General features: G+C 39.2%; 1 long non-coding RNA gene across 2 annotated transcripts; it reads right to left on the reverse strand.

The window, feature by feature from the left end:
- Positions 1–333: 333 nt before the first annotated feature.
- On the reverse strand, positions 334–20,955 carry LOC144304213 (uncharacterized). Of its 2 annotated transcripts, none has more exons than XR_013371157.1 (4): positions 20,822–20,955; positions 17,266–17,441; positions 13,982–14,046; positions 334–598 (listed from the first exon to the last, which is right to left on the reverse strand). It is a non-coding gene; the product is annotated as an uncharacterized LOC144304213 (long non-coding RNA). The 2 variants fall into 2 exon arrangements; XR_013371156.1 differs by lacking the exon at positions 334–598 and adding an exon at positions 1,385–2,011.
- Between the last annotated feature and the right edge of the window lie 446 nt (positions 20,956–21,401).

Genomic DNA, 21,401 nt, shown 5'->3' on the forward strand with positions numbered 1-21,401 from the left:
TTCTGCTATTTTCTGACTTGCCATTTCTCATTCGTTTTATTTGTTCTTCTTGGCATGCTTCCCATCAGGGAAAGAAATTTCTTTGAGTAAAATGTTGCTGAGCATTTTAAAACTTCCTAGATCCTTCAACTAGTTTATTAATGAATGACTTGAAGTGCAGGATATTTCTTTGCATATAAACTTAACTCCCACCCAGTACACTCACAGATATTAGCACAAGGATCTCACAAGATGCACTTCAGGTCCATTTTAACCAAATCTTACAGGGGATGGGTGAGCTAGACTCAGGCTAACTCTACGTAATGTCAAATACCTGATAATTCGGGAGGGTTTTCACATATTCACAAATTGCTAGAAGCATCTGATTCTAAGTTTCAATCTTGCCTCTGTTAGTGACCTCCCTCATGGTTGGCAATTTTCTATTTAAAATATCAGTTGTCTTGCTTGCATATTTAGAGATGAATAAGGCCTTATATTCTTATTTTTTATTTATTTTTTAATATAAGGTTAAAGGAAGGCAGCACTTTCAAGGTTCAATTCTTCCAGCTGAGCAAATTCACTCTTTTGACTGAAACTGAGGAACTTTAAGCATAATCCTCTGAAAAAGAAAGACAGAAGGTAAACAATGCTGAAATGAAGAGAATTTAGAGCACAAGACTTTAAAATGTTTCTTGATTGTCAGAATGCGAGATGCTTAGATCACTGGGCTGAAATCATTTCCCCCATGTCATGGAGGAGAAAATATTAAAGAGTGGCCACCTGCTATGTAACATTGGTGATTTCTGTGAGTTAAGAGGTGATTGATTGGATCATTTAAAAATGTTAATTAGAGGGGCACCTAGGTGGCTCAGTTGGTTACATGTCCAACTCTTGATTTCAGCTCAGGCCATGATCTCAGGGTTGTGAAATAGAGGACCACATTGGGCTCTGGCTGGGTATGGAGCCTGCTTAAGATTCTCTCTTTCTCTCCCCCTGCCCCTCCCCCTTCCCTACTCACTCATGCCCTCTAATAAAAAATAAAATAAAATAAAATAAAACAAAATAAAGATGTTAATTAAAAGAGACTTATTTAATCATTTTGTTTTTAACAGGGAAGAAGTAAGTCCAGATATAACAATATAATTTGATGCCCAGTATAATTTGGTGCCATAAAAGGGAGCAAGCAGGTACCCCAAGAGACCCATCAAACTACTGGGTGCTCTTTCCATATCAAAGCATCACAGACTACAATATACTGAAGGTTATTAAACACAGGTCATCATGGAGAGAAGCACATTCTCCTTTCAAGTCTGTTTTTCTGTCTTTTGTTAAATTGTTTTTTAAGTTAACTGTGCCATTGTGCTTTATTGAACACTAAGAGTCCACATAGACATGCTTTGGCATCTATATGAGCACAGGCATGAATAAATCAGCCAACAAGAAACCCACCCATGCTGCCTCTACTTTTTTATTTTCATTTTTTCAATAATCCTCTGATTTTAGCTTGCACTGCCACTATTTTTCACTCTATGATCTCATTACTAACTCTCTGAGTAAATCTACTAGCCTTTTCCCTCACACATCCTCCCTGACTTTTCTGGTGCATTTATTACTGTTGAGCATCTCCTCCTTTCTGAAACTCCTGGTTCATAGACTTCATGGCACTAAATGATCCTCTAGTCTCTTTTTCTACTTGTCTTTACTCTTCCTCATTCTCCATAACTGCTCTTCTTCCTCCATCCTTTAAATGTTAGCCTTAGCTAACATTAAATGTGTTCTAATCTTATTTAGCCTTGTCAGACTCACCTTCCACAGTAACATCTTAACTACTTATTGGAACTTCTAAACAATAACACCTTCAAGCCTTTATCAGCAAGTAGTATGCCATTCTTTCTTTATTTCTTTCTTTCTCCAGCCAATAAACTCTACTTATTTTTCTCAAGACTGTTGAAACACCATGAAGCTAGTCTTCTTTATTGAAATTACCAATCCTGCTTTGTAGTCTAATTGTTCAGTCACATATTATAGGGTCCTAATTGGAATAAGAGAAGACCATCAATAAAAGTGGTTGAGTGTGAGCTCATGAGTTAGACCACCTGCTTTTAAATCCTGACTCTCCCATAATTATGCCTCAGTTTCCTCATGGGGAATAGTATGGCAGAAATAACAATACTGATTTCCTATAGTGCAGCGAGGATTAAATGCATTAATATATGTAAGAAATCTAGAACAGTACGAAGGACATATTTAGTTCTCAGTAAATGTTAACTCTAAGAGTTATTGTAGCATGTTACCATACCGACTCAAAATATGTATTTGCTTGTCTAACTCTGTTACTAGAAAATAAGAACCTTAAGGACAAAGCAGGTTTCATCCAACATTCTGTACCCAAACTCATACCACAGAGCATATAACAGCTTGGAAACTGTTGATCAAATAGAGTACTTAGGGTAGAATAGATGAAGAATTAAATAAAGTGATACTGAGCTGGGAGCATACTCAGTTTCCTTGGTCAGGCAAAGATATGATGCCTCTATAATAAAGATGGAAAAACTAATAAAAAATAGGAAAAATAGAGTTTTAGGAGACTTCAACCACCGGGAGAGCTTTAGGAGACTACAAATGCTGAAAGCAGGGCATCAGATAAATAACTGACTTGCCTGAAACACTGAAGATAATGGAAGAAATGAGAACTATGAATGTAATTCAGACCAATCAGATAGAGCCACTTAGAAAGATAAAAATAGAATTTGGGATTAATCAAATTTAACAAAGATATATTTTGTAGCTATCACAAACTCCCACATACTGTATTTTTTTCTCTTCTGTCACCTATCCCTTTCTATCTTCCTTTATAATTAATTTGCATAAAGACGGCCGCTTCTCAGTTGTTACTCTTACAGGGAAAATACCATATCTTGCACACGTTGCCTCTCACAGCATGTCACGCAGTCCCTTTCATGTAGGAGTCGGTTAATATTATTGACTAAACGAAAAGGAGCTGAGAGGGGAGTATAAATGGAAAAGAAAGGGACATACGATTGTCAATTTTTTCTGGAATCAGCAGGATTTAGTAACTTTTTAGATACCCTAGGGTAACAGAGAGGAAACAATGAAAGGTCAAGTATTCTGGTCAGGGGATTAAGAGAAACTGGCATTTTTTTTAGGATTCAAATGTCATTTTCATGAGTGGAATGACGGAACATGAGAGACTTCTAACTCTTGGAAACAAACAAGGGGTGGGAGAAGGGGAGGTGGATGGGGGTACGGGGTGACTGGGTGATGGGCACTGAGGGGCCACTTGACGGGATGAGCACTGGGTGTTATCTATATGTTGAAAAATCGAACTCCAATAAAAAATATACAAAAAATATACATTTTCAGCAACTGGTTTCAGAAGCAAGAAAATTAATGTGGTTCAGACCTGTTGACTAGGGCTGTTTGGTCAAATATATAAATAGAAATACTCTCCATGGCTGACTGGATAATTCTAGAGCCCAGAAGAAGATTCTGGACTAGTCATAGATGTGAGAGTTGGCTGCACAAAGGTAGGAACTGAAGACACTGAGGGAGATGTGATTATTACAGAGAACATGAAAAGAAGTAAGAGAAAACCTCCAAGATTAGATCCACAATCACAGGAAGAGAAAGGAAAAGTTTTAAAGGAGCCTGAGACAAAGCAACAAGAAAAGATAGGAGTACCATGAGTGTCCCAGAGGGAGAAAAGCAGGAGAGGAATTTCTTGAAGGAGCATGTGGTCAATCTTGTCAAACATATCAGGGTCAGAGGAAACTGAGGAAGGATGAGAAAAAGCCATTGTCTTGGCAGGGAGCAGAGTTATTATCCTTGTGGAGTCAGGGGGCCATTGTGAAAAGCTAACCCCTCCAAAAGCCTTGAGAAAATTAAGGCAATGACTGTGGGCCACTTTCAAGAAACTGGAACTGAAGGGAAAGGACTTAACACCTGCTTCTTATCTGAATAAGTGAGTAATTAAATGAACAGGTCCTGCCGCTTGTGGGTATAGAGGAGCCATGAGACAGAAAGACTCAGATGGACTATCCAACATCTGACCTGAAGGGACTTTCTGGACAGCATCAAGGTCAACCCTCCAATGTTCCTGAGGAAGACAGTCAGAATGGCTGGGTAACTAGTTCACATTAGGAGAGAGATTCAAATAAAGATCTCCAATCTCTGAGCTGGGAGACTTTTTCACTACACTCTCTTTGCAACATGAACCTCAAGCTTGGCAAATAAAGAAATGAAAAGAAAAGAAACAGTTACACCTGTTCTTGTTCTCCTTCCAGTTACTTCTAGCCCATCTATCATCCCTCATGAAGATATAATATTCAGCCTTCCTAACTAGTCTATAGTAAACTATTGCTTTCCATGGGAAAGATGGCAAGTGGATGCTTCCAAGATTATGGACAGTATAGTTTTCCTTATCACACTGACTTTTACCTTGCCATGAATATACTAGGTTCCAAGTGGCCAAATTCACATGTGCAGAGAGAAGTTGGCAGAATTAGCGGTTGGGGAGGGGGGCAGTTTTCCTCTTAGTTGCACACTGGCAGAGTCTACATAGCCAAAGTGGGCTAGAATGGAGGATTGAGTGATAATCTGGCAAACTCAGGCAGTGTAAATACCCAATCCGACCACTCGGGCCTCTAGGCAGAGAAAAACATTTTCCCTGACCCTGCCAACTTCCCTCCTCATGCATGAAAACTGCTCCAAGACTGGGCCTGCGGGATTCATGGATCCCAAATGGTGGCAATGCCAAGTTGGCATGGGATTATGTGAAGCCTCTGTCCAACAGCACACTGGACTCCATCCTCTCCTCACCCCCAGGCCCCGCAATTTTATTCCTTTGTGGCACTAAGAGAGTATTTGGGAAGGAACACCCTCTATGCAGCCACTAGGGGACCATTTAATGCACTGTATTAGTAATGCAGTGTCAGGGGTCTGGCTAACATAGATTCACTGGCGAAGAATCTAGATGCTATGGTTATAGATGAGCTAGCAAAGCACGGGTAACTACAATGCTGCATTTGTTACTTTCTGCATTGGCTTCATTTACTGACTGGCTCCCGCTTATTCTGGTAGAAGAAGATATTTCTCATCGGTAAGTCATTTTATGCTTTCCTTGGATTGCTTCTTCTACAAATCTGAGTCTAGACTTTTAAATTAAAATGGAAGAGTGAGTCTCAGTGTTTTCTCCATATAAAAGGGGGCCTGGAGTATCAGGTATTATGTACTCTTCTATGTCCAAGTCACTGGGTAGATAACTGACAACTCCTTCAGGCCAGGGGGAGCCTTGGAAATTCCGAATCACTTCATTAGATAATTACCTCCCTGAGTTTCTCTGACACTTCTACACCCAACTACGCCTGCTCCAGCTAGGAGCATGGCAATTCAGTCGGAAGCACACTCGTTTTCAACATGACTATTATCTATTCACACAGGAATAAGAGTTTATGGGGCTGCTATACTTACCTAGCCACAAAAGCAAGATTATACTCAAGTATTCACTCTTTTTCTCCTTTTTATTTTTGGCCACCCCCTAAAAAAGCCCCAACAATAGCAATATTGGAGAGGAGCTGGGAAATCTGCCTCTTCACAAAGCTGACACAAACATTGGCGGACTAATAATGTATTCAGCAGCCACCTAGTCAGCAATGCAAAATGATTCCCAGGTTCAAGGCTATGATACATTAGAATATAATTTGGCTGGGACTTCTCTCTCTATTATGGAGAACAAATGCATTTTTGAATGACTTGAAGAAGAGGTCATGCTATTACTTACGATGGGTAAACTCAAAGAGGGTCAGGGAGGAGACGCGGTTCAGATAAGCCCCTGGAAAGTATATATGTTCTTTTAAATCTAATCCTATTTTTTAGGTCTCTCTTCACTTTCAGGGCAGGAAACTTGGCTGCCATCTGGGGCTCTATTTTCAGCTTGTTGGGAGTTTTCAGACAGCTACTGAATCTCTCAGTGTACCCCTGTTACTCCATCTACAGAGTATGGAAAATGCCACCCACCTCAGGCTATAGAAGACACTGCAAAATTGCTAGGGCTGCTTTTGAGGTGATTATTTCTCAAAAGACTAGAACCTAGCTGATCTCTGAGACTTTTAAGATAGCTAGGTGACATGGGTTTTCTTCCTAAGTATAGCATGTTGAAAAGTCTGTGTGCTCAAAGTTTTGTCGTCTTTTCAGTTCCTCCTCTTGTCTGTTTTGTACACGGGATGATGTTCACAAAAGAACCAGTTTAAGTTCTTTACTGAAGAGCTCAAGTTTCTAATTCTCACAACCAACCAGGTAGTATATTTAAAGAAAAGGCAAATATACCTTCAATATTCTTTGCTAAACCCTTTAGAGAAAATTGCTTAGCACTGTATTCTATTTGCAGTCTACCCTTCTCTAATTAAACTGGGTTAAAGAAGGCTTGGGAAAATTGCATAATTACATGAAAAATCAATCTCATTCTGACAGGCTTTGAGTACATTGTTAGAAATCTTGACTAAAGTCATTTTTTTTCTTTGTTCACATATTTTTCCACATATGCTATAGATTATGTGAGCTTCCAAGTCCAGGCCATAGCAATCCCTATTGGTGCCTGTTGGTAGAGGCAGAGTGGACCACACGAGGGCCAGGTTCAGCTCGCTCTATGAACAGTCTCACAGTCCTCAGAGCAAGTCTTGGCTGCACATCCTTCAGTCTCTGCACCAAGTTTCTTTTGCTTGAAAAAGAGTCACAGTCCATCTGCTGTGCAAATACACAAATACAAAACCATCACCCGTTTCATTAGGAATTAGTCCCCACCAGGATACAGCAGCCCTTTCACCTTTCAGACGAGGAATGAATGTTGTAATTGTAGATCAAGCTCCTGAGGCCCTTCCTCAGGATGAAGGAGGAGTGGAGTCAGCCTTGGCTCCAGGGGGCCACCAGGCCAGTGGTGCCCCTGCACAACGATGATACATGCCAATTTTAAGCCTACCTTCTCTTGCATTGTTTTCCATCTCATGAAGTGAGTTTGGATGGCCAGAACTGAAGATCTGAGTGGACTTGCAGATATCCACAACACCGGTACACAGGTCCACAGGAAGTAAACTGTCTTTCTGTATCTTCCTCATAGACAGTATTTTCAGTCAGTTTCTGAACTATCCTAAAGAGTCAGGCAGACTTTATACAGTTCTGCATTGTTCTTAACTTCTTAGTAATTGATCAGATATTATTTCTATAATTAGAAAAGTAAACCAATTGAATGTTTGACATTTTATATGATTCCTTCCAAGACTGGGCCTTATCAAAGAGATTAAAGGAGAGCAAAATTTAAAAGTGAGTCTCATGTATATGCACAAAATACCTCGGGAAGGATCCCAATACCCTAGTAACAGTGGTTGTCTCTGGGAAGAGAGGTGGGTGCTGAGGAAAAAGATGTCAATGACATTCACCATCACTGGTGGAGGAGTAGGAGGAGAAGGGGGCAGGTAGTATGGTTTTCAGAGAGATGCAATTTTGTTTGACATAGAAAACAAAAACATTTCTCATTTCAGACATGGGTAAAACTCCCCCAGTTGCATTTAAAAAATAAAACAAATCAAAACCTGCAAAAAGATGGCTATCAGAAAAGATTAATTCCAATGGTCAGTCTACAATGCAAATCCTTGAATGTGGCATCAACCTACTTTATTTTCTCCCTCTCTGACATGGTCTTTAGCAGTCTCCTCTTCTCTGTTGGACACATCCATAGAAAAGACACAAGGTTCCACACCTAAAATGCTGATTATCTAAAATGATTTGTTCTTCCTTTGCCCTCGTCATCCCTTTTTTTCAGTATGTATTTCCTTGCATAATTTTCTCAATCCTCCATAGGTTTCCATCATTTAATTTATCTATCTTTCCTTTCCTCTCTAGTAGCATACTCTCTCTTTAATGTCATTTTTTGAGTTATTAGATGCCATTGCTTTATGTGCAGTATCTCATTTAATCTTAGAGCTTTATGAAGTACCATTGTTATTGTCATTTTGCAAATGAGAAAATCAGATATTAGACAAATGAAGTGCTTGACCCAGGTTCTGCGGTTAACCCAGAAGGGCCCACTAAAAGCCCACATACTAAGTTGTAAAAGTGTTATTCGTACCTTACCCTTTAATCTCTTTATTCAAATTTCATTTTGTTTTCAAATTCCTGTTCACTGTCAAATGCCCTCCTATTATTTGCCTCTCCTTTTTCCCTCAGTATTCCATTGTTTACCCCTGCACAGGTGGTACCATCTTCCATTTATTTATTTATTCATTCGTTCATTTGTTTATTTAACTCAGGTCAAAAATACAAGTAGGCTATTATTTTTCAGGGTCTTCTTTCCTACCACTGAGAGTCACAGTGCAGGCACAGCCATGGTTGCAATGACTATGGGCTATGTATTTGCAAGGGAGGTGATTTCCTGCTTAATTACCACTATGACCCTTTGATAAATTCTTATCCTTGTCTGTGCTTGAAAATGGTGCTTGTCCCCAAAGATAGGTGACCTGTCATCAAGTATCTTAGTAAAGTAATGGAAAGAGAGGGATTGTATTTGACTATATGTTAGTGTCTAGCTAGTGTTGGTAAGTTAGTAAAATATGTACGTTTTCCCATGAAATGTAGTTTTTATATTTGTGAGAAATGCAAACAAAATCCTATCATGAACAAATGCTTTTATTTTTAGCTCCAAAATATATTAAGCTTTGCAAAGATGTTAAGCATAAAACAGCATTCCATTATTGAATTGCTCTTGTTCTATTCACATCACTATATTTCTGAGACGGCTCTTATCATCACTATCATCATCATCATCAAAATCATCATCGTCATGATCATCATCATCATCATCATCACATAATGGAGAAGGAGAACTTGAAGGAAGAACATCAAGATTCCAAAAATAAAACTCATATATACGTCTTGCCCCCACCTTTGCACCTAATGAACTATGGATTAACAAGAAAATATAAGAGAAAAGCATGTGTAGCTAATATTCATATTCCAAGGGCTAAGCTAAAGGAATGAAAAAAATTCTGTCTAAAGATAAATACACATGTGGACATAGACATGCACACACTCAACCTCCCATGCATCAGAAGCCTTGGCCCAACAGAGCCTATGGCAGAGACTCAACTATGTGACATCACTGCACCTTGGGTACTATGTGGTAATGAATTCATTGCATGGGATCTATGACCAGAAATTCATCCCTGTCCTCCCCCTTGCCCAACCCTTTCACAACAGCAAGCCAAATTTGTGTGGTACCACTGTGCTGCTCAGCCAGTGTGCTTAATGCATTCATTAAACAGGAGACTGGAGATGATTTCCTATGTTTCTCATTATTTAAAAGAACAAGTTAATCTCCCCTTTGGGGGGCAGCAGGGGAACTGAAAACCACATGATCCTCTTAAATAGTTCTTTGCCTGCTCCTCCCCTGTTGACAGGTCTGCCTTCATAATTTTATTGTCGTAGCTCTGAAGCAAATTTTAGAGAGGTAGAGTTAGTTGATGGAAGGGTGGAAATGAGAAGGAAGATGAGGCTGGGAAAAAGATAGAGGGTGAGGGAAAGAAATCCAGCCATCTGATATATGGCAAGTCTTTTATCAGATCTATCTCCTTCCCTTCTCGAGTGCTTATCATATCACACAAACTGCTCCTGAAAAGCCCTCCATTTACCCTCTCCCCTAATTAAATGTGCACTTCATTAATGTAAATTGGGGGTTTAATGCTCTTGTTGAAATTCTGAAGAAAGTGCTATGGCCTTGCGAAATGCTTAAGCATCATTGCAAATTAGATTAGGGACCAAGAAAGGCAGTAAAATTAGAATGATAATGGCTGATGTGGCTTCCTGACAGGCATGACTATTCAGGGATCAATGGAATGGAGAACAGTTTCCCGAGCCGAAAGTGAAAGGCAGGGACAAACGTCAGCCTACAGATGTGGCTTTTGGAAGCACTTTCAATTAGTTTAATTTGGTAAATGGTGGGGATTTAGAGGCTCTCAGCCAGTCATACAAGACAAGAATACATTGAAATGTTTTTCACTTTTTAACATAAAATAGGATTGGCTTTAGATTTGCATTTCTCGAACAAGAAGATGGAGTGGGGCGGGGTGCGGGGGTGTGGGGTGTGGGGAAAGTTTCCAAAGTGTTTCACCAACTCTGCTTTTGAAAATGGAAATGGCTTTTATGAGCTTGGACTGCAACCTCCCAAATAGTGGGAAAGGGGAGAGTAAAATGTACCGCTTCTGGTTCTCAGGGAAGCCTTAAATCCTGAACACACCAAGAGCCCAGTATGTACTAAAACATGTGGTCAAAAGCCATGAGGGGAGCAGTAGGGGCAATGGGCAGTGAAATACACTCAAACTCATTCATCATTTCCCACTACAAATATGTTCTTTCAAAAAAAAAATGCTATCTCTCAGTTACAGGATTTGTTCTGTTCCTTCCTCTCAAAAAAAAAAAAAAGTCATGTTTTTAAAGGTATCACAAAAGGAGAATACTCTTAATTTTTTCCACAAATATTCACCCAAGCACGTGTGCACCGAGTTACGTTCTGAGGGCATGAGCACCACCTCAGCAGACATCCACTCCACTCGATGGACACTCATTGAGGCTCATTTGGTGAGTACTAAGTGTGCCTTTTCCTTTTTCTTCCCTCCTGCTAACTCCACTCCACCTCCAAACCACTGGTGTCTTCACTGGAAAATAAATTGGCACTAATCTGGTGAGGACGTTTGCAGGCAGAACAGCTTCTGTGCACAAAGACCTCCTTCAGATTGCGCACTTTGACTACAGGTCCCTCCTTGTGTTCCCAGAATGCTGTCAAGCTCCAGTTGGACCTCCTCCCTGAAGGCGTCTGCATCTTTCATGAGTGAAGAGGAAGGAGATGATGCGTCAGAAACTCCGGTAAATATTACCAAATCCCCTGTGACTCCCCAAAGCCTGTTCAATTTTGTGAACCTGTGCAGTGATTCACCTTCCAAATCCATACGTTCCTTTTTTGGATTCACCAAAGATTTGTTAATAGGCTCATCTCTCCCTTTCGTGAAGTTAATACTGCAAGTTAGCAGCAAGCAAGGTAATAGACCAATGAATACTGAAAGGAGGGAGTCATATGACTGAAAGAAAAGAGAGTAATCTCCACATGCAATGAAAATAACACAGGGCAAAGGTAAGCCCATGAAACAGTTTGCACTGTTAATAATTTGGTGGCTGGAAGTTTTCAGTTCATCATGAAGATGGTAGCAGATCCCTGGTATTACAAACAACACGATTTATGGACTTTATAAGGCCTCATTTCATAAAGGCTACTTGTCTCCTACAAAACACCCAGAGAAGCAGTAGGAAAAAAAAATTCCAGTGAAATGATCCCAATGAAGTTAATACAACTAATAATAATAATAAAACCTAATATTTGTATAGTACTTTGCTGTTTCCCAAGACCTTAGACAAATCCAATTATTTATTTCATCTATAGGAAAATCTTCTGGGGTAGAAAAGAAATAAATAGCTTTCTTCTTGTTTTATAAATGAGGAGAACAGGAATCCCTGTTCTCACAGCCATCACTGTGGCTCAGTGGTTTAGCGCCTGCCTTGGGTCAGGGCGGGGTCCTGGGGTCCCGGGATCCAGTCCCGCATCAGGCTCCCTGCATGGAGCCTGCTTCTCCCTCTGCCTGTGTCTCTGCCTCTCTGTGTCTCTCATGAATAAATAAATAAAATCTTTAAAAAGAATTTTCTAAATAAATAAGGAGAACAAAGTTCAGAGGTGTCCAGTGGATTTCCCAAAACACAGAGTTAGTGAGTGGCAGAGGAGGAATTAACACAAAAGCTTTCTTCTTCCAATAACTTCAGTGTTGTTGTGAAATTAATAGATGGTTATTGAGGAAAAAAATTCAAATAATACACAAATGTACAAAGAAAGTAAAATGCTTACCAATCATTACCGAAACTATTTTGCATACATTTCATAAATCTTTCTTTGCATATGGATAGATAATATTAACAATGATAATAATAGGAGCTAGCAAAAAAAAAAATAATAGGAGCTAGCATATATTACTTCTTACAATGAGCCAGGCACTATCCTTGGTATTTTGGATATTTACATTCTTTCCTTAGGACAATTCTGTAAGGTAGATGTAACTTATAAATAAGGAATGTAAGATCTGGAGAGATTATGTAATTCGGCCAAATTCATACAACTCTAAAGGTTATTTATAAAAAATATGATTACACTGATCATATAAGTAGGTAACTTGCTTTTTCACATGACAATATATCATGAGGATCTTTTCATTTACCCACCTCATCATGCTTCATGGCCACGTACATTTCATTGTAAGTATGTACCATAATTTAATTAACATATCCCTATTGAGGTACTTGAGGTTATTTTAGTTTTTTCTTTTGTAAACACTGCTATGATGAAAATCATGAGCATCCTCTCTTTCACACTCAGCTGGCAATCTCCTTAGGGTTCATTCCTACACATGAGATTTAGAGCAAGACTTAGGTCTTCTGATTGCTGGCTTCACAGGCTTGCTCTCACTGCACCAATCATGCAGCCTCCTTAATGGATATCATATAAACTCAACAGCTGTTGGCAGGAGGTTTTCAGATTTTTCACAAGTTGGCAAATTATGTCCCCAATGTGTGATCATTGCTTCAAATAAACCCCTGTCTAGAAATCTTCTGCCTCAGTGGGCACTCGGAGAACTGCCTGTAGGTTTAGGCCCCCAAACAATAGTGCCATAACAGTGCTGAGATGAGGCACTGTCCTTCCTCCCTGCCATTCCACGAACACTTGACTGGATACCAAGGAAACAAGCCCAATAAAATAGAATCAATGCCCTTAAGAAGCACACAGAAATGGGAGACAGAAAAGTAAAGAACCAATTACAAAGGAGTGTGAAAAGTGCTGTGATAAAAATATTCACATGATTCTTACATGGCAACCAAGCTGTTTACTCAGCCCAAACGGTGAACTCAAGAAAGGCCTTCTCCCAAGGAGATAGCTAGGGGATCCTGAAGGATGAGCTGCAGGTACCCAAGCAGAAGAAGACAGGTGGATGCAGCCAGTGAAAGGTACTGTGAAGGAGCCCTCTCCACACAGCTGTCTTCTCCAGATCCCATGACCATTCCTCCTCCCTACCCCTTGAGGTCATAGGGTGGGAGATAACTGTTTCCCATCAGCTAACATCAGGATACTGTGTTATCCCATTCTCATTTTTAAAAACCCTTCCCAGTTCTTTGTAAACAGCCCATTTGAACTCCCCTACCCAATCTGACTGTGATATCTGTTTTCTGTCAGGACCCTGACTAATTCAACACATATATGCATAAGAGACTGGGCACAAATCTACAGATTTTACAGCCCCAGCCTTGCCCTCACTCTCATCCCAAAGCCCACCCAAGGAGGCAAGAATAAAAATCCTAGCTCCAGAAGAAATGCATAGCACTCAAGATTGGCTCTGTTCCCTTACTGGCACAAAGACCTCAAAGGGACATTTCTCTTCTGGCGCCAGTTAGAGATGTTCAATTCCATTTCACTTTAATTTGCAATAAATGTGCCTAATTTTATTTTTAATTTCCTAAATAGATTGATTTGGCAAAGCCACTTTGCCAGCTCAAAAGTTAAATTTCTGATTGAAAATGCTAATATGGAATTCATTTTCTCAAACACTGATTCTCTGATATTGCAAAATTCCTCTTGTTTAGATAAGTATCAGAGAACTATAGAGATGACAGGTTCAGTAGACATGAACCCAAAGGGTACAACCAGAGTTAAAGGTCTTGCCCAACAAGATACAGTGTGTTAATAACATTCTTCCACCCTCCTAAATCCTGGATTGCGGGATTGAGGCAAATGTTGTTTGCATTGGAAAAGTACTATCTCCTAAAAATGATTCTTTGTAATTTGTGAGATTCTCCATTCCCTGGCATTCAAACCACTTTGAGATATGGCCTCAATTTTACTTACCATGTCCTAGATGAAGGTTGAAGAGGAGAAGAATAGCACAAGAATAACTCAAGAAGTAACAGTTGCTTCCTACAGGAATAAAGGAGTGGGAAGGAGAATTATTTTTTATGAGTTAATTTGTAACTTATGACAGCTATAGCATTTGAATTTATTATCTAATTGAAAAATAAATCAGCTTATTAAAAAGATGCGAAGAGCAAGTATGTGAATTTTGCTCAGCAAGGAGGTACTGCCCACCTACTGCATGTTATGAAACATTCTAGCAAGTACAGGGGACATAAAGATAACTAAGGCATAACCCCAGACTTCAAAGAGTCTATTATCCTGAGGAGGAGACAGAAATGCACAGAAACAATGATAATCCAGGATGGAATGTGTGAGGTCACAGAATCAAGATGGAAGAAGGGTCATTTCAACTCAGTGCAACTGAGTTGCTTACGAACAGATGGTTAGAATTGGGGAAGGATACATACCAAATGGGAGAACTGTCAGCAAAAGCTTGATAGGGGAAATGAAGGAGGACATTTAACTTGCTTCTGGTCACACTGCAGTGGGTGAAGACAGGCAGTAATCCCTAGTTCCTCCCAAGTCCCAGCCATGAGGATACCCTACATTTTTCACAAAAGTCCTATTTGTAATAATTATACCTTATATGAGTATGACATTTTAGTTCTTAAAAGGTCTTCTCAAGTAAACTATCCCATTTAACTTCACAATAATATGTCCTCACTATATGGTTGGAGAATCCAGCTATGAGAGGACAGCAAAGTTGAATGGGATTTTGAAAAAAACTGTCATTACACAGAGGGGGAAACTGAGACATAGCAAAAATATGTGATATTTGAATATAAATAATAGTGAAAGGGAATAGAAGGGAAGGGAGAAGAAATGTGTGGGAAATATCAGAAAGGGAGACAGAACGTAAAGACTGTTAACTCTGGGAAACGAACTAGGGGTGGTGGAAGGGGAGGAGGGCGGGGAGTGGGAGTGAATGGGTGACGGGCACTGGGGTTTATTCTGTATGTTGGTAAATTGAACACCAATAAAAAATAAATTAAAAAAAAGAATATGTGATATTCAGTTAGGAAAAGAGCCAGAAATTTCTGAGGTTGTTTGCCTCAGACTCACAGGGAACAAAACAAATCCATCTTCTAGTCAAACACTGCCAAGTGACATTTAACGTATATACACTAATTTTCTGCCTATATACAGAAATAAACATATACACTACAAGTGTCCATATCTATCAACCACCTAGAAATGTATTAGGAAAAAAGTAATGACTATCATTAGTACCTTGTTTTTAGTCATAGGTCTATTGTTAGGTGGAGACTCCACACCTTAGGTGCGGTTATATATCTGAGTGTGGCCACAGACTAGATTAGGGGAAGACAGCTCTAACAACAGGACAAGTCAAAGGTTTGCCTAGTAACCGCATTCTCCACCATCCACCCAGAGAATATTCTGATAGGAGGGGATATTAAATGTTTGGAGGTATTGTTTTTAAAAGAGAAAAATCAAATACATATTGGGTTATTGATGATATAAAGCTGCAAAAATTTAGGGCAAGGGTAGCTGCTGTAGGTAGCAAGCAACATGCAAAATGGATGGAAAGAGAAAAGACACAGGGGCCTGTATGTAATATAGAAGTAATTTCGTCTTTCACCCCCTCAGAACCCCATCACAAAATGCACACTTCTCTCCCTTCAGCCAGCCCCCCATATCCATACCCTCTGCATCTCTCGCCTTTTTGAGAATCTCCCCCGTGTCCCAGCTGGGCCTGAATGATTAGGTGTGGCCCTATAGCTCGCTCTCACTTATTCAGCTGTTAAAGCAGCTTAAACCCTCATAAGAACATTAACATTTGGGTGCCAATAACAGATTGACCTTTATTCATAAAGTGCAAATAGTTGGAAGTCGAACAGATTGGTTGCCAGCGATTGCCTTTTATGTGCAGTTTAACGCTTTGATTTCTCTCCCCTTTCTTCCTTTAATCTGACAACGCTGGCTTGAATACGGTTTGCACTCTAAGTAAACAGGGCCAGGGGAGGCCTCTGCTTTTGTACCAAAGTTTGCTTGGAGGAGGGAGGGAGACGGGAGAGTGACTTTAAAAGATTTGCCTTTGGAATTAAACAATTTAAGAATGGATTGGAGACCCCCAAAACTGAATGGAGCTGTTGGAAGAACTCTGAACTGAACTCACAAGAGCCTTTTGCATATGAGACCATTTATCCAAAATCGGCCATCTAGATGCAGAATGAGAATGTAAGGATTTATATTAACTCTCTTGAAAGTTTACTCCACATCATATACAAAAGGGAAACTCAGAAACCCACAGAGCCTATGGATTTGAGATGGGACCACACTACACTGCTTTGTTACGCACTTCTAGCCAGCTGTGAGCATTTTGATGCTTCAGAGTGCAAAGGGTGGCTTGATCTTTTAAACAAGTTGTGTTTCTTTAAAGCATTCCAAGGAAATATCTCTTAAGCATAGGTTTTTTAAGATACTTTCCAACACAGCATTCAGTTCTGGATTCTTTTTTTCCTGATCTATCTTGACAATACTTCACTTTCAAAAGCACAGCCTATGCTTTATAGCAAATGGAGACTCTTTATAGCATTTTCATAGGTAGCATGTGTAAATGCAAAGCTTCCCAGCAATCAACTGTGTCCATTTAGAAATAATAAAGTTCTTTGTGAGTCAACAAAACAAACACAGGAAATGGAAGGTACGAAGCTCTCATGAATAAGGCTTGACCATAAGTGTAAGGCAATTTTATGTGAATGCTGGTTCTGCTAGAGCTTTTGCATTGCCTTGAAAAAAAATCTTAATTGTATTTTAGGAATGAAGGAGAATTTCTTTTTGATCCAGACAATTTAGCAATGTACTGTACATGAACAACTTTGGCTTTAGAATTAGCCATATCTAGTTTTGTGTCCCAATCTTTACTAGAAGCTCCTTAGCTTTGTGCCTTAAACAAGGAACTTTTCTCAAAGCCTCATTTCCTCTTCTGGAATTTGTAGGCAACTATAGTACCAGTCTCAGAGGGATAAGCATCCCTATGAAGCTCATAACACAGCTCCTTGCCCCTTTAGTAACTCAGTGAAAGTTATTATTTTATTAATTTTTAATTCTGTACAGCTTTGCTGTCATAGTTGTCTCTGAAGATAATGACAAAGAGAAATAGAAAAGAAAAAGAAATAAAGTTTTTAGCAATGGATCCATCTCACAATTAACCACAATAAATGGAAATTATTATTGTTGTTATTATCAGTTTATACTTTCCTGTGTATGGACTGCTTCACTATTTCAAACTACATTATGGTTGTCTTAAGGCAGAAAATAGGTCTTCCATTTCTTTTGCATCCCTTGATGCCATGAGCACAATATTAAATGCAGAGGGTGCTTAACAAATGACTTGTTGATTAACTGTTTATTCTCCTTTATTGAAAACCACCTGGTCAAAGCAAAAACAACAACAACAAATTAAAAAAAAAAAACCAAAGGCATTATCTTTCCCTCCCTCTCTTTCAATCTTCATTTAATCCATTACTAAGTCTAGTCATCTCTTGCTTGAGAAAATGAGCTCTCCTATTGTCCATTCATATTGTCACCAGGCTAATCCATGTGTGCAGTAGCCTTCTAATTAAGAATGTGCAAAAATAATAAAAATAAAGAATGTGCTCTCACTCTGTCCTCACCACCATTTCCCACCTGCTTCCAGTCATTCTGAGGACTGATGTTGGGCAAACATTCTCCAGATTTCTTTTATGTCTCCACCTAGCAATTCATATTGTGGCCTCCATTCTCTTCTAGACTTTCTTTAATAGTCATATGGAAAGTGGCATGGATGGAAAGAGTTTTTAAAAAGATATAAGAATATTATCTACAGTACTTTGATTCAAGGTTTTTTCCTGAACTTGGAATATCTATCACAAAGAGGACAAAACCCTACCAATTTGCTAACTGGTTATCCATCTTGCCAACATGTACATGACTTCAGCCCATAAGAGGGACAGTTATATAGATCAAAAATATACAACTCAGAAAAAAAGCAAGTAACCCAAATGAAAATGGGCAAAGAACCTGAACACACTGATCAAGTAACCCAAATGAAAATGGGCAAAGAAGATATACAAATGGGTAACAGGTACATGAAAAGTGCTCAACATTCCCAGTCATCAGGGAAATGCAAATCAAAACCGCAATGAGATATCATCTGATACCTGTAACAATGGCTATTGTCAAAAAGACAGGAGATAACAAGTGCTGGCAAGAATGTGGAGGAAAGAGAATCCTTGTGCGCTATTGGTGGGAGTGTAAACTTGTGCAAACACTGTGAAAAACAGTATGGAGATTCCTCAGAAAATTCAGAATAGAACTGCCATGTGATTCAGTAATCCCACCTCTAGGTATTTATCTGAAGGAAATGAAAACCCTAACTCAAAGATATATCTGCACCCCCATGTTCATTGCAGCATTATTTACAATTGCCAAAACATGGAAGCAATCTAAGTGTCCATCAACAGATGAACGGAGATAAAATTGTATATGCATACAAATTTCTATATACAAATCTCTTCTATATCTATAATAGAATATTATTCAGCCATTAAAAAGAAGGAAGCAGTGACATTTGCAAAAAACATGGATAAACCTGGAGGGTATTATGTTAAGTGAAATAAGTCAGGCAGAGAAAAACAAATATTGTTTGTTCTCACTTATATGCAAAATCTAGAAAAGCCACAATCATAGAAACAGAGAGTAGAATGATGGTTGCTGGAATAGGGGGTGGGGGAAATAAGGTGACACTGATCAAAGGATACAAACTTCTAGTTATAAGATGAAGAAGTTCTGAGGATCTAATGTACAGCATGGTGATTATAGTTAACAATACTGCATTGTATACTTAAATCTACTAAGAGAGCAAATCTTTTTTTTTTTTTTTTTTTTTTTTTTTTATTCATGATAGGCACACAGTGAGAGAGAGAGAGGCAGAGACACAGGCAGAGGGAGAAGCAGGCTCCATGCACCGGGAGCCTGACGTGGGATTCGATCCCGAGTCTCCAGGATCGCGCCCTGGGCCAAAGGCAGGCGCCAAACCGCTGCGCCACCCAGGGATCCCTAAGAGAGCAAATCTTAAGTGTTCTCACCACACACACACACACGCACAAAAGATAATTATGTGAGAGGATAGATGTGTTAACCAAACTTATTGTGATAACATTTCACAATATGTACCACATATCAAATCATCACGCTGTAGACCATAAACTTACTCAGTTGTTTTGGAATCCCAAAACAAAGAGCAGAAGCAAGGAAAAGTTAAAAATCACATAGAAATAGTGGAATAGAAGGCAAAAACAAAAAATGAGGGAGAGCGAGATGTTCATTTTTTGGAGTTCCAGGACCAGCCCCTTCTTTTCTAAGTCCCCGGAGTTACTCCAAAGAAAGGACAAGAGCCATGGGCAAAGAAAAACTTGTTTTCTCAGGTCTCATGCTCACCAATCCCCAAGTCCAATACTCACCCCAACTCAGGGCAAAGTGTTTATCTTCAGTGGAAACTCATTTCAGTTTAATTGTTTTTTTTCTCAGCTTTTCCTTCCATAATCAGAGACTGCAATGCCAAGTAGCTCTCAAGCCAAGTCATTTTAATGAGGGAAAGATTTCAAAAAGATTATGGATGGGGTTTTAAATGTCTACCGAAATGCACACAGAAAAGTCTTCATTGTAGGAGGAAATGCTTTAAAAAGTATCTTTAAATAAATCCTCAATAACAGAGACTTGGCAGGCCCAGGGCTGCTACCCAGCCATCCCTGGGAGAGTGGGCCTTTTATGGATTTCAATCTAAGTGTTCGTGCTGACAGGAGCCCCCTAATCTATAGTATTGTTCAGTACTCATGAGAGTCTCATTAATTAGTAGCTGATGAGGTACAAAAGGAGTAAATTTTGTTTCAATTTAATGATGACCTTCATTTTCATTCCATTCCCTTTGTGAAAACCTGGAAATTATATGACTATCCCCAAACAGTAGAGTTTTTAAAAGCTCCTCTAGTCAGACAAATTGGTTTAATTTCTTGCCCCTTTACTGAAAGCAGAGCTTCAGTGAACATAATGTACTTCTGGAAAAAGAACTGATGGAAGAAAATTTAAGTTTTTGGACTGCTGGGAAAATTTTGGCAGGAGATAGATAGGAAAAAATGAAAGGTTTTGGTTTGCATTTATGGCAAAGAACAGATCACATAGAAAGTCTGAGGATGACAAAAATAAATTGTTAGTGTCATTAAAATGAAAAGCACTTAATTCATCTAGGAGACCTTAAATAACCTAGGGATCAATGCCTGGCACAGATGTACTTAGTAAATGTTTGTTGAATGAATGAATGAATGAATGAATGAATGAATTCTTTTGATGTCACCTATTCTCAATACTCATATTTTAAGCTGTAATGTTCCTAAATTCATTTAAGCAGTGGATTCACTTCATTGTTGGTACTAACAAATGTTGAGCAATTAGTTGTGAAGACAATCCTTGGCCACTCCACAGGGTATAAACTCTTAGCTGCACTCAGGGAATAAGCCAGAAGGTACAAGGACAAGATGAACAGGTAGCTACCTGCCTCACCACCACTATTATTTCTCAAATTGCAGATCCCAGGAGCAAGGGTTCTCCATGTAGGCGACTTACTGAAGCTGCTGGAAGCATTTCAGTCCAGGACGTTAATATTAGCTTTTGGATACAGCCATTTTAATGAGGTAAAAAGAGTAGTGTTGCTTTTTTCTTTCTTTCACTTTTTAATGCCAAGTAATCTGTGCAAAAGTTACCTCTCAGACTTACATCATCCTTGACTCCATGTCCTTGGATGGAATATGGCTGAGATGGGTTGAGCATATCCACATCACATACTGCTAAAAAGTCTTTCAAAACTGAAAATTAAATAATTTGAAAGTGAAGTCAAGCTGCCTTATCTTTCATATGACCCCTAATTTCCTTTGTACACACACATATACACACACACACATTCTTATCTACAAAACTACTCATTGAATGAATGAGTGAATGGTTGCCATAATGAATTACAACTAGGCATGGAGTTCACATCATTGACTGTACTTACAAACCAAATATTTCTAGAGCCAGACTGTAGCTGGGGGCGAAGTGATCTGTTCAGAACAAGATATGACTCTTAAAAATGTTATGAATGCTGGATTTCAAGCACCAAAGACATGAGTCTTCCCAGCATTCCAGCTGAGAGAATCAAAAGTGCTCACAACCCAGATGGGTCAAACTCTCAGGCCATCTTGAAGCTGTGTTGTCCCCTCTTTACTGTGGGACAGAGGAACAAATGAGGAGGCCATGGTGGTATTCTAGTCTTTTCTGGACAATGAAAACCATAACTCTAATTTCCTCTCATCTC

This window comes from Canis aureus, chromosome 33 (genome assembly GCF_053574225.1).
Source record: "Canis aureus isolate CA01 chromosome 33, VMU_Caureus_v.1.0, whole genome shotgun sequence".
In the NCBI taxonomy this organism is placed as follows: domain Eukaryota; kingdom Metazoa; phylum Chordata; class Mammalia; order Carnivora; family Canidae; genus Canis; species Canis aureus.